At 37.6% G+C, this 20,557-nt stretch overlaps 1 protein-coding gene across 1 annotated transcript in view; it reads left to right on the top strand.

The window, feature by feature from the left end:
• The first annotated feature begins 7,462 nt into the window (after positions 1 to 7,462).
• The window catches only part of CLEC9A (C-type lectin domain containing 9A), a 36,549-nt gene continuing 23,454 nt past the window's right edge, over positions 7,463 to 20,557 (top strand). Inside the window, exons 1-3 of the mRNA XM_017945649.3 lie at positions 7,463 to 7,661; positions 15,899 to 15,975; positions 18,785 to 18,937. The gene's annotated coding sequence lies outside the window, so the exon portion shown is untranslated. The remainder of the gene's footprint in view (positions 7,662 to 15,898; positions 15,976 to 18,784; positions 18,938 to 20,557) is intronic.

Raw genomic sequence — 20,557 nt, 5'->3', positions numbered from 1 at the left:
TTTATTAATCTTTAAAATTTAGGTAACTTGTAATCTAGGTGAAGAAACATAAGCATTTAATATTTCCTTTTTTTTTTTTTTTTTTGAGACAGTGTCTCACTTTGTCACTTAGGCTGGAGTATTGTGATGTGATTGGCTCACTGCAGCCTTGATCTCCTGGGCTCAATCAATTCTCCCACTTTAGCCTCCAGAATAACTGGGATTACAGGCATGCAACACCATGCTCAGCTAATTTTTGTATTTTTTTGTAGAGATGAGGTTTCACCATGTTGCCCAGGCTGGTCTCAAACACCTAGGCTCAAGCTATCTGCCAACCTCAGCCTCCCAAAATGCTGGGATTACAGGTGTGAGTCACTGCCCCTGGCCAATAGTTATATGTTTATCATTTATCTAAATTAGTAATATTGATGTTACTGATTTTGTAATCTGGGCGTTATTATAAAAATATATTCTCTTACAATTGATATTTTGTTTCCCTCAGAAAAGTCCTAATAAACTGTTTGAAGACATCAAAATATAAAAACCATTATCTTTAATTATTTAGGCCTTTCCTGAATCACAGTTTGTCAGTGTTCCTGCACACTAGATGCTAAATATTGTAAATCTAGGGGTCAAGATTTTTCCTGGAACAAAATTGCTGATTTCAGAATACTGGTAAAGGATATAGTTTTCCATTTATCCTCACATCGTTCCATAGCTATATGTAGGCAGAAAATAATGGTGAAATTAGCCTTTGATACTGATTTTGCTAGATCAGAAATCTAGAATTTACTGGAAAATTGACATAATCCAAATTCAAAGTTAGCTGCATTTCAGTACTTTGACAGTCCTTTGAAACTACAACTTCATACATACCATCTAGTAGCTTCTTATTCTCTAAATATTTAAAATTATGCACTAATCAGTGTTTTATATATGCACCAACAGAAACTGTAGAATAAAGGAAGAATGTCAATGTGAAAATTTAGTAAGAATTACAAACAATATATTTAAGCACGACTTTTGAAATACAGACAATTATCATAGTTCAAGTAAACAGAGTCTCAGCTCTTATACAGGATCCAAACATAAGTTACATACACATGGATTAAAGAAGACACTTGATTCTTTCATTTCTCTTTAGCAGTTTGCCCCTGGCATTCTCACAAAGATAAAATTATTTATTAAAGTTCAAAATCTCTGCCTCTGACTCCCACACATTTGGGTTTCATTTTATTCCCAGGAGAAAAATAACTTCTTTCATTCCTCTATTTCTAATAAGAAGATCTACCTTTAACAATTAGAATACCTTAATTGGTTATTTTGTTCCTATTAAGAAGTTATAGGTTTTTTTCTGGTATATTGTGTATTTTAATTCTTATTTCATGTAAACTCTTTTATACTCACTAAAAGTTCTGTTTCTGACCTCACAGTGCTCTGGATCTTGATCAGCTCTTATTACTAAGAGCCTCCTCCTTGCTGCCGTGCTATCATCGTGTCATCCCTGACGGCCTCTACAGTAGATGCACAAATCCAGAGTTCTCAAGATACATTAGCCCTTTGTGTCAGAATGCTTCATCCTTTGATTCTGATAACTTAGCTTATGAGACAGGGCTTGTTTCCAGAAATTTTCATCTCTTTCTTTTTCTTCTCTCTTCCTTTCCTACTGCCCCCAACACCCTCTCCAGTCAAAATCCCTGAGCTATTTTATTGATATATACAGGTATGTGCAAATGGTATATTTTTAGGGGAAAGACCATTGATATGGTTTGGATCTGTGTCCTTACCAAATCTCATGTCGAGATGTAATCCCCAATGTTGGTGGTGGTCCCTGGTGGGAGGTGACTGGGTCATGGGGGCAAATTTCTCATGAATGTCTTAGCACCATCTTCTTGGTGCTGTTCTCATGATAGTGAGTTCTCACAAGATCTGGTTGTTTAAAAGTGTGTAGCATCCCCCCAGCCCCCACACCACACCCTCTCTCCTGCTCCTGCTCCTGCTCCAGCCATGTGAAGTACCCACTCCTCCTTCATCTTCCATCATGACTGTAAGTTTCCTGAGGCCTCCCTAGAAGCCCAGCAGTTTCCAGCATCATGCTTCCTGTACCACCTGAAGAACTGTGGCCAATTAAACTTTTTTCTTTATAAATTACCCAGTCTTGAGTATTTCTTTATAGCAATGTGAGAATTTAATGTGGGTTCCAAACCTGGCTTCACATCAAATTTACACGGATAGTACCTTAAAGGCACAGATATTTGGGTCACGCATCAGATCTATAAAATCAGAATGATTGGAAGACAGAAATGGAGAATCTATAAGTTTTATTAACTCAGCCTGAGTGGCAATGTTTGGATAAATAACATCAATACTAACTCCCTGAGCAAATAGGCCCAGAGACAAAGGTGCTGGAACCATCTTCAAATTGGATGGCTCTTTCTGCAATGTTAGCAAAATTAGTTTGGTTTGTGCAGACCACATTAGGTCAGGACAGGTCAGAATTGGGACAGATGTAGTGACAATTCTCAACTATTTCACTGTTGTAATCTTAGCCAACAGCCCTAATTGGCAAGGTCAGGATGGACAAGTGATATGGAGTTTGATCTATCTAGCTCTTTGAAAATAGTTTTCAATTTTGCTGCACACTGAAATTATACTGGGGAACTTTGAGGAAATACTGATGTCTAAGATTGTCCTACCTCTTAAAATGCTGATTTCAATGATGAGAAGTGTAGCTGGATTATTAAAAATAATTAAAGTTTCCTATATGATTCCAATGTGAAGCTAAGGTTGAAAATCCTTGTACTGAGGTAGGCCCAATGGCCCTTATTCCAGTAAAATAGCCAACCCTCCATTATATATTAAGAAAACAAGTGAACTAGCTCCATTGGTGATGAATACACATGGTTGAGACAGGGACAATAGTGTTGATGGCACTTTCGAGGCTGCATACAAACATATATAATCATACTTGTATATATTTGTACTTGCATGCAGAAGGATTTAGACACATTAGTTTTCCTCAGGGTAGGTATGATGGAGTCAAATTGGGCAAGAAGGGGAGATGATACACTTTTGGAATGAGAATCCACTGTGAAGCTGAGGACTGAAAACAAGAGGCAGATTATAAACAGGTGGCCAAAATTAACAATGTGGTCCTCAAGCAAATGTAATTTTTTATTCCACAGGTATATTAGTTTTACTGAACACAGTTGTACACCTGTCTGTCTGACTCCCTTCCTTCCTTCCTTCCTCTCTCTTTCTTTCTCTCTCTCTTTTGCAGGGTATATAACAATACAAATATAATAAAACACATCTCTATGCTATGGAATATTATTTAGCCTTTAAAAAGAAAGAAGCTCTGCCACTGCAGCAACATGAATAAATATGGAGGATGTTATGCTAAGTGAAACAAGCCAGATACAGAAGGACAAATACTACATGATACCATTTGTATGAGGAACTTCAAGTAACCAAACTCATAGAAGCAGATAGTAGAATGGTGGTTGCCAGGGATTAGAGGAGAGGGAAATGAGGAAGTATTAGCCAAAGGGTAGAAAGTTCAGTTACACAAGATGAATAAGTCCTAGAGATCTACTGTACAGCATAGTGCCTATAGACAACAATACTATATTATACATTTAGAATTTTCTAAGAGGGTAAATCTTATGTTGTGTTTTTATCTTACAAAAATAATAACAATAAATAAAGAGGGTGGGAGGACTTTTCAAGATAATGCCTATGTTTATGGTACACATTGTTGTGATGGTTTATTTACATGTGTATACTTATCTACAAACATTAAGTTGCATATATTACATATGTACAGCTTTTAAATGTCAATTATATCCAATAAAGTGGTTTTTAAAGGAGACATATTTATGAATGAGGCAAGCAAGTAGGGATGGCATGCCTAGTGGCTTCAAATCAGCCAACATCACACCAGCAACAGAGGCTATGGAGGGAAATAGCAATACATAAGGCAAGAAAAGTGCCTCATCTTGAATTATAGCTCCCATAATCGTCACATGTCATGGGAGGGACCCAGTGAGAGGTAATAGAATCATGGGCGCGAGTTTTTTTCTGTGTTGTTCTCATGATAGTGAATAAGTCTCATGAGATCGGATGGTTTTATAAAGGGGAGTTTCCCTGCCACCATGCAAGACATGACTTTGCTTCTCCTTTGCCTTCCACCATGATTGTGAGGCCTCCTCAGCCATATGGAACTGTGAGTCAATTAAACCTCTTTTCTTTATAAATTACCCAGTCTCGGGTATGTCTTTATTAGCAGCATGAGGACAGACTAATACAGTAGACCAAAAAAACTACACTTTTAATCATAAAAGGAATGAAAATTACCAAACACTGTCTCCTAAGGCATGTAAGGGCATCCTGGTTATAATAATTCTAACAGGAATTCCAACTCATTTTTTAAAATGAGTAATTTTTAATTTTCCAGTAATGCATATTTCAGTACACGCATTTTCCCAGTATTTGAAATTGCATAGATCTCACTTAATAATAGACCAGAACTTACAAATTTAGTCTTAGGTAGTTTGTAAGAGATGTAAACTAGTATCATACCAGGTATTATAATCCTGGCAAAAAATAAGCTTACTGTATTCCAATCACTTTCATTATAGATTATCTGTATGAGGTAACCTCTATGTAATCAGAGGGTTAAATAGGAAATTCATTTCATGGAGGTAAATCATTGTGGTTAAGGGCACAGACCACGCAGTAAAACTTCCTTCCTTCCTTCCTTCCTTCCTTCCTTCCTTTTCTTCCTTCCTTCCCTCTTTCCATTTCTTTCTGTCCCTCTCTCCCTCTCTCCCTCTCTCCTCTCTCTCCCTTTCTCTTTTTCCCCGTCTCGCTGTCTCTCTCTCTGTGTCTCTCTTTCTCTCTCTTTCTCTCTCTTGCGCTCTCTCCTTCTCTGCCCTACACCTCTCTATCTCAGATCACTTGGTAAACACCAAGACAAAAACCTGCCAAAAGAAAAAGGAATAGCTCACCACATTTTTCTAAGAACTTGAAACACATTAGGGAAGCGATTGTGCCATCTTATAAGAGTCGCACTTTCCTAAGAATTTGACACAGTCAGAGGATTATGCTATCTTTCCACACTCATAGTTGGATGTGCCATGTGATAACCCCAGCCAGGAAGGAGGTAACAGTCAGACACAAAGTTCTGTAGAAGACAAAAGCAGAACATAAGTCAAATCATCCATGATGCTGCCTCCGGGAGTTGACTTGACCGTGATGAAATGTATCAGAAATGGACAACATTCCATGACACCACCATGGTTTCTGTGCTGAGGATGGACATTGGAAAAAAACGCGCAAGTTAGACAGTTGATTTCTTATCCTGCCTTTTCCTCTGCCTCCAAACTCTATTAAATCCAATATAAATAAAAATCCCATTAAGTGTTTACTTTTTAAAGCTTCTTCCCAGAATCAGTTGTACATTCTCTTCTTTCAGCATACTTTCCATTTACCTAGACTGAAAGTTTGATTCCCTCATGAAACGTGCTCTTCTAAAACTTTCCAAAGTATTGCATTTGATTGTCAGAATTGTCAGAAGGCAGGTGAGTTGTTGTGTAAACCTTAACTTTATACAATATCAATGTATCCACCTTAGAACAATTATAAATTCAAGATGCAATGTCTTTTTAAAATTATTCTCTTTTTTTGTTTTGTATTTTATTTTCTTCTTCTTGTATACTATCATTTCCCTAGAATCTCTTTTCCAAAATGATATGTTAGATTTGGAATTCAATGATGAAAGACAAAAATAAGTATTTAAATGAGGAAGTATGTATTTCCTCTGTCTCTTTTTATTTGTTACCTATTCAATATGCAAAACCAGGCTGTGTGATCTAAATTAAGTTTTTTTATCCTCTAAAGCCTAGGTTTCATATCTAAAAATTAAGAATGATATTACCAGACTTGTAGGGCTGTTGTTTGCACACAAAGGAAGAATTAAATGTGATAATTTATAGACTCGCCTGAGAACATAGTATTTTATTATTAGGTACTCAATAATTGTTTTTAACTTATCCTCACCTCCTCACCTCACCTCTGTAAATTTTAACAAAAGACAGGAGACCTGCATACTTACCAGTTCCTTATTCTGTATATTGAGTAGGGTAGAAATTTTAGAGACCCTCTAAAAATTTGTATCCTTGCTATCTTGCCATGTTATGGATTCCTGAATTATTTTATATTACTGGTCTTTTGCTCCATTGCCACCTTTCAGGATAAGACTTACATCCATTATCTGAAAAGTCAGGGGTATATATTAATTATCTTGATTTCTTTATATTAAATATGGACCATTTAATGCAATGCTTGAGTTAGTTTTGAAAATATCTCATTTCCTCCCATGTTCACAAAAGTCAAAATATGAAAATAACCTAAATGTTCATTTCATTGATGAACAAGTGGATAAAGAAAATATAGTGTGTGTGTGTATATGTGTGTTTGTGTGCGTGTGTGTGTATATATATGTATATATACACACACACACACATATATATACACACACACAAGAAAAAAGTTTCCACAAGAACCTCCATGTTCTCATTTAGAATTTAATTTTTTACCTCACACACCTCTTTTTTTTTCTACTTCCACTTGACACCTTTCTGGGGTACTAGGTAAGTTGTACCTGAATTCCACTTTCTCCCTCAAAATATCTGTCTCAAATTTGTATATACATTAGTAGGTATCAATCAGGAAGGTCTCCCCCAACCCATTCAATAGGCCCTGCCCCAAAATTTGAAAAGTTTAAGAAATTCAGAGCCCTGATTATGTACATGGGTGTACATTTTTGCAGACAAAAATCCCCTGTGCTCTATCTACTCATCAATCTTCCCCCTTCCTATCAATCTTCCTCCTTCCTATCAGTCTTCCTCTTCCCCTGAATCATTGATAACAACTGATCTCTTTGTTTTCTTTGTCCTGACTTTTCTGGAACGTCATATAGCTAGGATAATATGATAGTTTTTCCTACTGGCTTCTTTCACTTAGTAATATGCATTGAAGATTCCTCCATGTTTTTCATAGCTTGACAACATGTCATTTTATCCTCGAACCGTATTCCATTGTATGAATGTACCGCAGTTTGTTTATCCACTCATCTTTTGAAAGACATTATAATTGCTTCTAATGTTTGGCAACTATGAATAAAGAAAATGTGTGTGCCAGTTTTTGTGTGTACATGTTTTCCACTTTCTATGGTTCCTAGATTGTATGTTAATACTATACTTAGCTCTATAAGAAACTGTCAAGTTCCCCAGCCCCTAAGGTGCAGGCTGCAGAGATGGAGTGGTCCTGTGCCCCGGAGGGCAGCAGCTCCCACCCCTGCAGTGTGGAAGGGGCGGGACTCCCGCTTGTCCCGAGGCTGTGGCAATCTGTGGTGAAGTTGAAATGCTTTTCTGCTAGACTGGCAACATGTTTTGATTCTTCTCAAATAACTTGCAAGCTGCTGTGAAGCACATCGGCTTACCTTGCCCTGAAGGAAACACACTCAAGGGCCCACAAATGATTAAACCCAGCAATTTATGTGACAATAGCATTTTTATTTTTCTTATCAAGATCTGGCTATTTGATCCACATAATGGTAAAGATTCGCAAGTTAGCCACCATCTAAATGATTCAAACTGATGATGCTCTCTGCAGAAGAGGTAAGAACCACTGGCAGTAGGGTGGAAGGTATGTCATTACAGATAATGCTGACAGAGAAAGTAATCTGAGCCTACTTTATAAGAAAGGCGTGATTAAAGGAGAAAGGGGAAAGGGCATTGCAGGTTAGGAAAGATTCTGAACAAATGTAAAATAATATGAAGGTGTGAGCTGATATATTTAGGAAATAATGAATGATATGTGGGGGTATGTATCATCTGCAGAGGTGGGTGAGGGAAGATTCTAGTGGAGATGAAGGCTGGAGCTGCTGGTGGAAAGACATCAGTGTATTTCAAAGGCCTGATGCTGGAGGCCGTAGAGAGCCTCTGTAAATCAGGCAGCCTCCTTACTCTTGCTCCTACTGATCCCTCAGTCTAAAATGTCCTCTTCTCTTTCTCTTTAGAGATAGAGGGAAAGGGAGTCAAACAATAATCTCCAGGAGGCCCTCCCTGGTTATTTCTTACTCCTCTGTTGATTTCTTTTAATCTGTGAAGTGTCTTCTAACTCATGGCCTGAGGCTTTACTGACTCTGCTGACTCATTGTCTGGTGCTACTGATTGTCTTCGATCTTGTGTCAGTGCCCCCCCTCCCTGCCCCCACCGTTTTGGGAAGGAATTGGCTTCAGTTTTTACTCAGATTGAAATTTTATTTAGAAACAGGAGTAGCAAGGACAGGTGCAGTTAGTTACACCTGTAATCCCAGCACTTTGGAAGGCCAAGGTGGGAGGATTGCTTGAAGCCAGGAGGTTGAGAAATGGGCATAGCAACCAATGTCAATAGAAGAAACAGCATATCACAGAATGTGATAAATCTCAGGAAAAGTTATGCACAAATTACTATGGGATCAGGAACGAGTGAGCTGCCCGATGCTGTCAGTGAAGGCTCTGAGGGCTGGGAAGGATTGCCAGGGTTACAGGAGACAAATAAATGCTACAAATAACGTTCAAAGTAGAAGGGGAAGTGAGGGTAGCGAAAGGAATGCAGACAAGGCTGTGCCTTGTTTGGAGAGCTAAGAAGTTCAGTGTTGCAGATGCTCAATGTCATGCCTTAGGAGGGAACTGCAAATTAAAACAATAAGGAGAGACCACTGCATACTATTTGAATGACTAAAATCCAAAATACTCACAACATCCAATGCTGGCAAGGATGTGGAGCAACAGGAGCATTCATTCACCGCTGGTGAGAGGTAAAAAGGCATAGCCACTTTGGAAGGCAGTGTGGCAGTTTCTTACAGAGCTAAGTATAATATGTACATACAATCTAGCAACCATAGACGCAGGACAAGAACTAGGGCAAAGACGCCGCAGCCACAAAGGTTTCCAACCAGAAAATCAACACCCCAAAAATGCCGTAACATTATCTATGATCAATCTCCATCTGTATATTGAAATCAATCCACCTACCTCCTTAGGGATTTCAAGCTTGTAATTTTCTTTCTTTTGTTCGCTCTGGACACTATCAATTTCTTTTCATCTCCACTTGTTCATTCACCTTCACCTCCCAGTGTGGTGCAATATCTCTATGTTAAAAACAAGCAAAAGCCATCTTTTGTTTACCATGCCCCCATACACATGATTCTAATTTTCTTATATTTCTTCTTAACATTTCTCTAATTTTCTTAACAGCAAAAAGGTTCAAAAATCTCTCTGTGCTTACTGTTTCATCCTACTTTTCTTTTATGCTAATTAGGCTTTTTCCTTCACTATTTCTATGAAAACACTCCAGTCAAAGTCACCATTAACCTCCATCTGAACACATCTAATGGCTGGTTCTCAGAATTCATCTTACTCACCAGATAAGCATTAAAAAAAAAAACTGATTATTTCCTTTTCATAACATATATTCTTCACTAAAATATGTTGTTCCTTAGGACACCGTTCTCTTCGTTTTCCTTTTGCTTCACTCACATCCCAATCCTCCCTCAGATTTGGATTCCTCTTTAAATTAATTTAAAATGTTGTTGTGTCCCAGAATTCAGTTCTTTGTCCTCTTTTTCTTTTTTTTAATTCATCCTGGGATGAACTAAATTGAACAGTACCCATTGAATGGCCATAATGGGAGTTAATTTCTTGTAACCTCATGACTTAACAGCCATACATTGATAATGCCCAAAATTATATTTCCATACCGTTGCTTGATCTCCAGAATCACATATCTGACTGGATTCTTGGCATATTGACTTTGATCTACTATAGAATTTTTTAACTTAACACATCAAAAAATGGGCAACTCTTCCCAACAAGTTTCTCCATCTCGATAAATGAATATTCCATACCTACGGTTCTTCCGCCAAAAACTTGGAATCACCTTTGACTTTTCCTGCTGCTCTCACATGAATTAAACCTGTCAGAAAATATTGTTCACCTTGGAAAATATGGAAACACAGTTATTAATTATGGAAGTATTGTTGACTGAGATACCTTAAAAGAAATACTGAGTTAGCATGATAGGAGGATTCATTCTCCCTCTGTTCTTTAACAGTCTTTCCATTCTCACATCTCATGCCTATTTCAGAGGACACTTTTAAAGTGGGGCCTAATTGGATAGTACCCGAGAATGGCCAGAATGACAATTAATTCAGAAGTATTTACAATGATAGAAATAGGGAAAAATGAAGATGAAAGTCGTAGTTATCAAAGACATAAGGGAAACAAAAATAAACTAAAAGCAGAAGAAAAATAAATGGTCACAAGGAGGAGACAGAGGATGAATACAGGATGGAATTTATTTTGAAATGTATTAATACAGTCACCCAATTAGGTGAGTATACCTGACCTGGATAATAAAATGTCTTAATTAAAATGAAGCACTATGAAGACAAGCTGATTCATTCAAATCACGGATCAACATTTACTTGTCCTGTGGCTTCTGGCAAGTTACTGAACCTCTGTGCTTTATTTTTCTTAATAGTAAATTTGCCATAAATTCAGTGCCTACCACAAATATAGCTGATAAAAGCATATAGAAAGAGCAATAAATGGCAGCTGTCATCGTAGAAGTAAGTTTGGATTATTCTGGATTGTCTTAAAAGTGGAAGAAACCTGGGAAATTGCCCAAGCACTGACAGTGAAGCTTAAACAAATCAATCCTCATGAACACAACCAGAGTCTGCCTTGAGCCTGTCCAGAAGAACTCGATTATATCACTTTTCTTCATTTGTAGCATTTTTCATGATATAAAATTATCTTCATCTTTGCTTTCTAAGTTTCTTTACTATCTGTGCTCCCCACTCTTTACTATAAGCTCATTGCTGTATGATTCATTAATGATTAGTCCCCAGAAAATAGAAACATGCCTGAGACTTCAATAGTGATCAATAAACATATGAAATGGGAAAAGTTCCCTTATCCCCTTTGCAGAGAGTGCAGTGGAGGTATGGCTAGCTTCTTCAGTGCACCGCTACTCAAACCTCTAGGGGAAGGGCAGGCTGTGGGGCTCTGGCCCCACAGCAGTGTCTAGGAGTGAATGTTTGCATCTGAAGCCCCACTGGGCGTGTGTTACAGAGTGTTCTTTTAGTTTACCCATCCATAGGTGGCTTGTGTTAGTCAGCTCAATTAGACCCTTACCTTATAGCAAGGACAGAGGCTTTCTGTATCCAAGACTTCTTGCCTTGGTGTACCAGAAGAATCAGATTACACGTGGGCTTGGATAATGAGTGCAAGGTTTTATTGAGAGGAAGTAGCTCTCAGCAGATAGTGGAGGCAAAAGGGAGATGGTTTTCCCCTGGAGTCTGGCCACTCAGTGGCACGGGCCAGATTGTCCTGGCCAAACTCTGCCTTGTTTCACCAGTTGGTGGCCTGCCCATGTGCTCTTGACATCCAGCCACTTGTGTCTTGTTCCATTGATGTCTACTCTCAATGTCCAGCCACTTGTGTGTCTGCCTGCTAGGATCTTGGGATTTTTATAGGCACAGGATGGGGACATGTGGGCCAGGGTGGTCTTGGGAAATGCAACCTTTGGGGATGAAGGCAGGAGTGCCTGTCCTCACCTAGGACTATGAGCAAAGGCCCGGGGGTGGAGCCCTCGCCAAGGACCCACCTTTCTCTACCCAGCACTTCTCTGCCCCCCTTCTATATCACATACATTCAGGTAAATGATTAATTGCCCCTGTCATGAAATTTTATAGTAATTTTAAAGGAAAGTGCAATGGCGGATATACTTAACATACTATGAATCCTCAATTCAAATATACTTGATCAGTTCACTTTCTTTCAATCAGTCACACTATTTCCCATAATCACACTGGGTAGAGTAGATGATAGCACATTTTTCTTATTGTTAGTGTTTTGTTTTTGAGACAGGGTCTGGCTCTGTCACCCAGACTGGACTGCAGTGGCAAGATTCATGATCTCAGCTCGTTGTAATCTCCGCCTCTTGGGCTCAGGTGATCCTCCCACCTCAGCCTCCTACGCAGTGGAGCTACAGGCATGCGCCACCACACCCAGCTAATTTTATAAACCATGGGTTTCACCATGTTGCACAAGCTGACCTCAAACTCCCAGGCTCAAGCAGTCCTCCCACCATGGCCTCCAGAAATACTTGGGATTACAGGAGTGAGCCACTATGCCCAGTGCCTGGTACTGCTTTTTACAAGAAGTATACTTTCAAACTTCCAGACTTTTATTCAGATGTTTGCCCTGACTGATAAACATTGCCTTCTTCTTTCTCTTCTTAGGCAATATTTACCTTTCCTTCAAATATCAACGCAAATCTTAATTAATCCAATTGATTATCATTCTTATTTTTTCACTTACGTATGTTTTGTATGCAAATGCTTGATAAACTTTGTGATATGACTGCAGTCTGACACATTTTTCCCTTCATTTTCACTACTGTTTGTCACAAATGATCTGCCATAATTTTGGTCTGATAGTTATTAGTTGTTTGGTTTATTAACTTTTAATAAAGCTCATTCCACTTTGAAATCCACATGTTTAAGCTTTCTGTAAATGAAGGAGAAAATATTAATTATACTTTTCTATGACAGGAAATCTTACAGAATTTAATATTTGTGTGAGAGCCTGGTAAGTCAAAGGTGAACTAACAATTGTAATGAAGAGAGAGGACCAAATATCACTGATAGAAGCACCTAAGGCTTTAGCTTAAAGGTGGTAAGAAGTCTGTGAAAAGCTATCACCAATTGCAAAATACTTCCTTTTTTTCCTGTCTGCAGTCATAACACCCACAGTAGTCAACATCTTATGGTCCTTCTCTTTTACACATCCACAGGCCATCCCTGTATGTTAATCAGTCTTATCTACAATGTTCCACATTCCACTAATTTCAATTCTTACTGCATGTACTCCTTGTCATTGCTATCTTAGTGTCTTTTACTCATTCTTCAGCTATAAACATAGATGATGGAGTATATGAAAGACATCAAAATGTAGTAGAAAGAATTTACACACTGGGTAGATGCTACTAGGTGCTACTTTTTACAAGAAATACCATGATTTAAAAAGTTCCCTAAATTTCTTAAACTTCTCTTCCCATGTTCAAAATCAGGATGATAATGCCCATCATACATACATGCATTCATTCATTCATTCAACAAATATGTATTGGGTAACACAGGAAATCCTCACTTAACATCATCAATAGATTCTTGGAAGCTGCATAGAAACAAGGTAGAACCAAACTAACCAGCATATTTCTGGTCACAAAAACATCACCTACCTTGTAAATAAAGACTCAAAACACTTCTAAGAGTAAACATCAAAACAAATGTGAACTATGCATAATATGTACATTCAGAAAAGATGAATGAAAACAAGATAATTATATACCCAATTTGTAGTAAATCAGTGGGTGTTGGTGGTCATAGTAGTAGGTAAAATCAAGGAATAGATGTTTGTAAAATAAAAATTGACACAAGCACCTCCTAAAACATGCAGTCAACAATACACAATCAGGAATAGGGCGGACTCACTGAGCCCTTTCCAACTGCATTGTTTATTTACCTGCATTTGTATATTGACTATTTTACAGATTCTTATTTTACAATCATTTGTATTCATTCATTCATTCATTCATTTTCCCACATACTTATTTCAGCTCCGTGTCTCAGGTGGCCAGAGACCATCCCGGCAGCTCAGGACCAAGGTGGGCACTGACTGTGAAGGGGCCACCATCCCATCGCAGGGCATACTCACACACACGCACCCTCACTCACACTGGGACCGTGTAGACACGCCCACTCACCTAACGTGCACATTTTGGGACATGGGAGGAAACAGGAGGGCCCAGGAAAAACCCATGCAGACGTGGGGACACCATGCAAGCTCCACACAGTGGCCCCAGCTGGGAAGGAATTTTTTTTTTTTTCTCAACATCGTTATAACAAAACAACCTTACACAGAAGGATGTTACTCAAGAACCTGCTTTAACTGCATGTCAGTCACTATTTTAGAGCCATGGGACATTTTCTTCTGGGAATAAAGGACAAAAAATTTATGACCAAAGATATCTCTATGCGTGTTGGGTAGTGATCAGCGTTATGGAAAAGAGTGAAGCAAGGAAGAGGGACAAGAACGTGGGCTGGTGTGTAGTTGAGTAGGGAAGATGTTCTAAATGTTCAAAAAGAAAGTTCACATAGCCTGAGAATGAGTGAAGGAAGAATTTTAAGAGTCCCTTTTGGCTAAAACAGAAGTTACAAGGACACACGCTGTGGTAGGTGAATGGTAAGTGACTGAATTTACCCAGCTTACAACTGAGAACTACTGAATATTTTAACTGAGATTTTTAAAAACTCAGTGACAAAAATGGGTTTGGGATTTTAACTTTTTAAATTTTTAGTACTTTTAAGAAATTCAGCATTGATTTGAAGTGAGCTTTTTTATTATTAAGAATTGGTTTTTTTGGTAAAAATATTTGAATCATACTAAGTTTCTGTTTCCAAAATCAGGTACTGTCTTATTTTTTTGGTTGTTTATTCTTCACTTCATTCTCAAAATAATTTGAAGAGTGTAGAGAAAGAAATTTTAGAATGGAAGATCACTTTAAGTGAATTGACAAAGAATTCACAGAGAAGGAGATAGCAGGGAGAAAAAAAATATGTACAAGCTATGTCAAAGGGCATGTTAGTAAACAAAATATCTGCCACTACAACTCACATAGTTACTATATCGAGAAGTCTAACATTCTGCTAATTAGAAGAAAAAAAAGAAATCGGATCACTTATAAAGTAAAAGACTACCACTTATTTGGAAAAATGGAAGCTTTTTTGATCATGGGGGTTTAACAACAGCAACAAAATCTTCCATAAAACTATGTAAGAGCTACTCTAATGGCAAAATAGACAACATCCTCCCCAGTATTCGTATGATAAACACATCAGCTAGCTTTGTATGGCTGTTCTTATAACTATTTTCAATGCAAGCTAAAATAACTTAAAAGCTCATTTCATAAAGTTAAATGTATGCAATACAATACATATTACATTGTGATGAAAGGATACTAGGAAACCATTCAGCCTTAAATATTAATCTAATCACCACTATACCTGAAATTAGGTGATTTCATCACATCAAAATTCTCCATTTCCAAGAAATTCACTGTAAAGTGCAAACATTACTGAAGAATAATGCAGCAAGTCACTAACTGTATTATTTTACTTTATTTGATAGTTTTCCTTCAATATCTAAATCTAAGCAATATCAGGCCTGCCCCACGTGGAGTCTTCAAATAAAAAAAATTGATGTATAAAATATGCAGGAAGTTGGGTAAATTCTAGGTCATAATCAGGAATGATTTCTTCCAACACAAGGCCATGAAATTTAGCCTCTGTAAGATCCAATTATATTAGACTTGCTTCTCACAATGGGATAAACTGTATATCTGCTGGTGTGCTATCCATCGGAAATCACTTCATTTGAACAATGTGATTTAGACTATGCTAGGGCTAAGATGAATCATGAACTTTTGTTCTTCAGAAGGATACACATGGTGGAGTATCTATTTACTTAATGTTGAAGATAAGGAGACAGGAAACAAATGCTCTATCTACTTCTTTACCACAAGTTATTTATTATTTTTGTGTTTTTGTGTTCACGGTCCACGTATCTCTGAACACCTATTAAAGGGCTTCCTGGAAAACAAAAAGCAAACAAACAAAAAAAATGTGTCCCATCTCACATGGTTCTACCCTACCAGAGAGGAAGATCATATACTGACAGATACTGAAATTGTAAGAGTTGGACATTACATTTTGCAAAGTCATTGAACCCTGTGCTCACTTGCAGTCTTCAGGTAGCCATGAAGGTTGAAGATGGATACATCACCTTAAATATTGAAATTTGAAAACCAGCTCTCACCTCAGGTAAGAATGCCCAGAGCTAATAATTTGGAAATGAATTAGAAAAATGAATACAACCTTTTTTTTCTTTTTCTACTATTGATAGTATATATAGCTTAATTTCTTTTTCCTGAATAACGTGAGTGCTCTATAGCATTTGAGCTGTACCTTCATAGGCTCATACAGACCTATTTAGAATACAAATATCAAATATAAGGGCAGGGAACTTTTCATTAAGCCTCTGAGAGTTTAATGTTTGAAGGCATAGAGGTTTAGGGGACAAGGGAAGATAATGTTTGGAAACTTCATTTTCTAAATGTGAGCAACAACAACAAAATAATCTTCCATAAAGGTATGTAAGAGCTACTCTAATGGCAAAATAGACAAAATCCTCCCCAATATTCCTACAATAAACACATCATCTAGCTTTGTATGACTGTTCTTATAACTACTTTCAATGCAAGCTAAAATAAAAGCTCATTTCATAAAGTTAAATGTGTGTGTGATTCTCCAGTTGCTGTTTATTAAAGCAGTTATTCATGGGATGGGCGGGCATAAAACAAAACAAAACAAAAAATACAAACACATCAGGCCTTAACAGAGAGTAATGTTTTGGCTTGGAGAGGTAAAGTCCATTGGGGATGAGGATGGGTGTGTGGTATGGGAGTGGGCCATGCCTATTGTTGATGATCATCAAGAGAACACAGGTGAGATCTGCCAGCAAAGCTCTTTCTATTACTTGGAGAATCTTGAGACGGCAGGGACAGGGGCAGGGGTGAGCCTTCCCCATAGCTAAGCCATACTGCCTGCTCCTTGATATCTTTATTTTATGCCTACAGTGGCATACTCCTGGTGGCGTGTGATGGCCGATTCTGCTGATTCTGTGCGTGGGGATGGTTGTTGGGCTGGTGGCCCTGGGGATTTGGTGTAAGTGCTGACTCTTTGCCAAAGATTCGACTGGAGGAAGGTAATACTGAAGGGTCATGGCATATCCTACTAAGCTTCTCAATTGTCACTATTTGTCTGTCTGTCACTACTTCAATTGTCCTATACATAGCTGCCAAGATATTCTCAATGAAGGAGAACACCGACCTTTTCCTTGTGATCAAAATAACTTTCTAGGTTTTTATTACTTAAAAGTATTTTTAAGAATTTACTACTGGCTTTTAAGAACTCCTAAATATGGATCCAAACTATTTTGAAAAACTATTTTGTCCCTCTTCCTATCTTGCATATCCTAAGAACCATGGAGTTTTTCAATTTCCTATGTAAATCCTATGTTCCCCTGTCTGAAATCTTTCTCATTCTATTCTCTCTACCTCAAATTTCCTTCATCCCACTTTGTTTACTAAAATATTGTGCTGCTTCCCTCCAGTAAATCTCACAGTCCTCCAGTGGCACACTGTAGTCTGCATAGCTGTTGCTTGTTTACATATTTGTTGATTTTTCATAAGATATTTTAGAATCTTTCATTTATCATCTTTTATGTCTTTGTTATTTACCTAATTATCACAAGTACTTTATTTATTTATTTGAAACAAAGTTCTGCTCTTTCACCCAGGTTGGAGTGCAGAGGAGCTATTTTGGCTCACTGCAACGTTTACCTCTCAGGTCTGAGAGATTCTCATGCCTCGGCCTCCCGAGTAGCTGGCAGTAAGGTGCGCACCACCACCCCCGGTTAAGTTTTGTATTTTTAGTAGAGACAAAGTTTTGCCATGTTGGTCAGTCTGGTCTCGAACTCCTGGCCTCAAGTGATCTGCCAGCCTCGGCCTCTCAAAATTCTGGGATTATAGGCATGAGCCACCGTGCCTAATCTTATCACAAGTACTTTAACCGTAACAAGAAATCAGTATGCATTTTAAAATAAATGAATAGTCTGGCATCACGCAAGGAACAGAAAATGAGTTCATTCACCTCTCTGAACTCAGCTGAGAATCCTGTATTCAAGAAAATGTCAAAACAACTGCTTTGGGCACGTTATTGATCTAGGGATCTTTTTTATTTGTGATTGTCTCCTTCAAACAGTTCACTTATTAACCCTCAGGTGTCAGTTTTGTGTATTTCTTAATCTGTTCTTTATAGCCCCTTCACTCTTTTCAACACTCATTTAATCACCTGTATCTAGTAAACTCTTCAGATATTGGCAATTTTAATGAAATGAAAATTCAATAAAAAATCTTTGCATCATTTTTATAATTCTGATTACAAAATGTTATTATTTATTTTTTCATCTAGCTGTCATGCAGCAAAATTACCTACAAGTTGAGAATGAAAATCTCTCAGGAACTCTGCAACAATTAGCAAAGCTCTTCTGCCAATATGTAATAAAACAATCAGAACAAAAGGGCGGCTGGATGTGGTGGCTCACGCCTGTAATCCCAGCATTTTTGGATGCTGGGATGGGCGGATCCCCTGAGGTCAGGAGTTCGAGACCAGCCAGGACAACATGGTGGAACCCTGTCTCTACTAAAATACAAAAAAACTTAGCTGGGCATGGTGGTGGGTGCCTGTAGTTCCAGCTACTGGGGAGGTTGAAGCAGGAGAATTACTTAAACCTGGGAGGTGGAGGTTGCAGTGAGCCAAGATCGTGCCACTGCACTACAGCCAGAGCGATAGAGTGAGATTCAGTCAAAAACAACAACAACAACAACAACAACAGAAGGGTACTTTTAGTAAGTATTGTTTTTTTAACCTCTTCATTTCTCTAATCCCTGGAGCATTTCTCTGACGGTAACTGAAGGGAGTCTTGAGATCTGCAGAAAACATTGAATGTAGGGAAAATGTAATTCCAATTTAAAAACAGCAACAACATTCTTGTGCTTGGTTTCTCCAGGCGACCATAAACACAGCCCCTGTGACACAAACGAGATATTATGCAGATAGCCGCTATGGGTTCTTCAAATACAACTTGACATGGAAAGAGAGTAAGCAGTACTGCACTGACATGAATGCTACTCTACTGAAGATTGACAACCAGAACATTCTGGTAAGAAGATTCTTATGTCAAACATTTTGGAGGCAAGGGAGAAAACTCTCAAATGTAACACTTGACCTTTTTTGTTTTTTACATTTTTCTTAACATCTTTCAGTTTGTACTAATCTAAGAACCTTATGGAAACCTAGTAAGGATTACAGAACCCAAATATTCAATCCAATCATAATCTTCTACAACATTGCTAGAGTTGATCAGTCAAATTGACTTGTCCCTTCCTGACAGCTCAGGTACATAGTCGGTCACACAAAAAGAGTCAGCCCAGTGATGTTCTCAATCATTTGTGTCCTGTGTTGTTCTAACTTGCTGCACTGCCCACTTACTGTTTTTGTGGGCTCAAACTCATACAGAGGATATCCAGTAAAATTAATTAGCTTTTGTTTCCGCTCCAGCAAAATAAGAGAATTTCCTAAAATCTCAGCTCTGTTACAAAACGATTAATTGAAGACATATATGTATATCCTGAATTTGTATTAGTCTAGGCTGGTTCTAGTTTAAAGATTTATAACTAAAAGTAGTCATGCAATTTTTTTTAAGAAAAAAAGGTATAGGTGAATTTCAAGTAGAATTTATCTGTCAGGTTCTGTAGGGAAGTATGTAATGTTGATATATTCCAAAGAAAAGATTAGGAAATTAGAGAAAGGTTACTAGTGGCTTAAGCTTTTAGAAATAAGCAGTCAAATGCGACTGTCACACAATATCTCCTGTGGAATGCCATTCTGAGTCTTACATATTGGTCAAGAACCTCAAGTCACTTCCTATTTGCCAAAAATGCATTCTCACTTGTTATTCCGGGAGGTGTGAAAGAATGTAGACGTTTGTCCTCCATTTAGTTTTCTTACTCATATACTGATTGATTTACCTATTCCTTCATTAATTCAACAAATATGTGCTAAAACTATCCAGGACTTGGACCTATGCAGTTAGTAAAACACAAAAAATAATCCTTAAGCTCAAGGAGTGTATATTTTAGGTGAAGCAACAGCCAAGAAACAAAACAAACGACATAGTATACAGTATAGTAGGTAGTGATTATTGCTAACTAGAGATAAGTAAACCAGAAAAGGTAGATGTATGTTATTAATAAATCCCTTTGAGAAAGACATTATATACTCCTTGACTCAACTAACTAAATTAATGCTTCTGTAGGTAAGATTTTATAGGCAAGCTAAGCAATAAAACCAAGCCATATAGAGTTTTAAATCTAAGGAATATAAAGCTCACCAATAAGGTATTTCTTTGTGTTTTCTTTCTCTAACTGTTTACATTTATTCCTTTGAATCATGTTTGGTAGTCTATTTGGGAGTATAATCTTCAATTGATTGCAGATATAAATATATGCTATAAACACATAGGAAGATTAGAATATCAGCTATTTTGTGTACAATTTTACTTGTGTCCTACAAGCTTTTTTAAGTTCTAAGACAAGTGAAATTGGTACAGATTCAAATATCAAATGAAATACATTAATATTAATATAGACATGTAATCCAACTTTTTTTTTTTGTCCCAAGTCTTATCATAAAGCTTTGTCTTTATGTCATTACCAACAGCTATGGAGGGATCTGACCATTGTGTTTATTTATGTTTACAATAGGAATACATCAAAGCCAG

This window comes from Papio anubis, chromosome 9, assembly GCF_008728515.1.
Source record: "Papio anubis isolate 15944 chromosome 9, Panubis1.0, whole genome shotgun sequence".
NCBI lineage: Eukaryota > Metazoa > Chordata > Mammalia > Primates > Cercopithecidae > Papio > Papio anubis.
The sequence above is the reverse complement of the archived record's forward strand: the minus strand, read 5'-3'. Positions and strand labels throughout refer to the sequence as shown.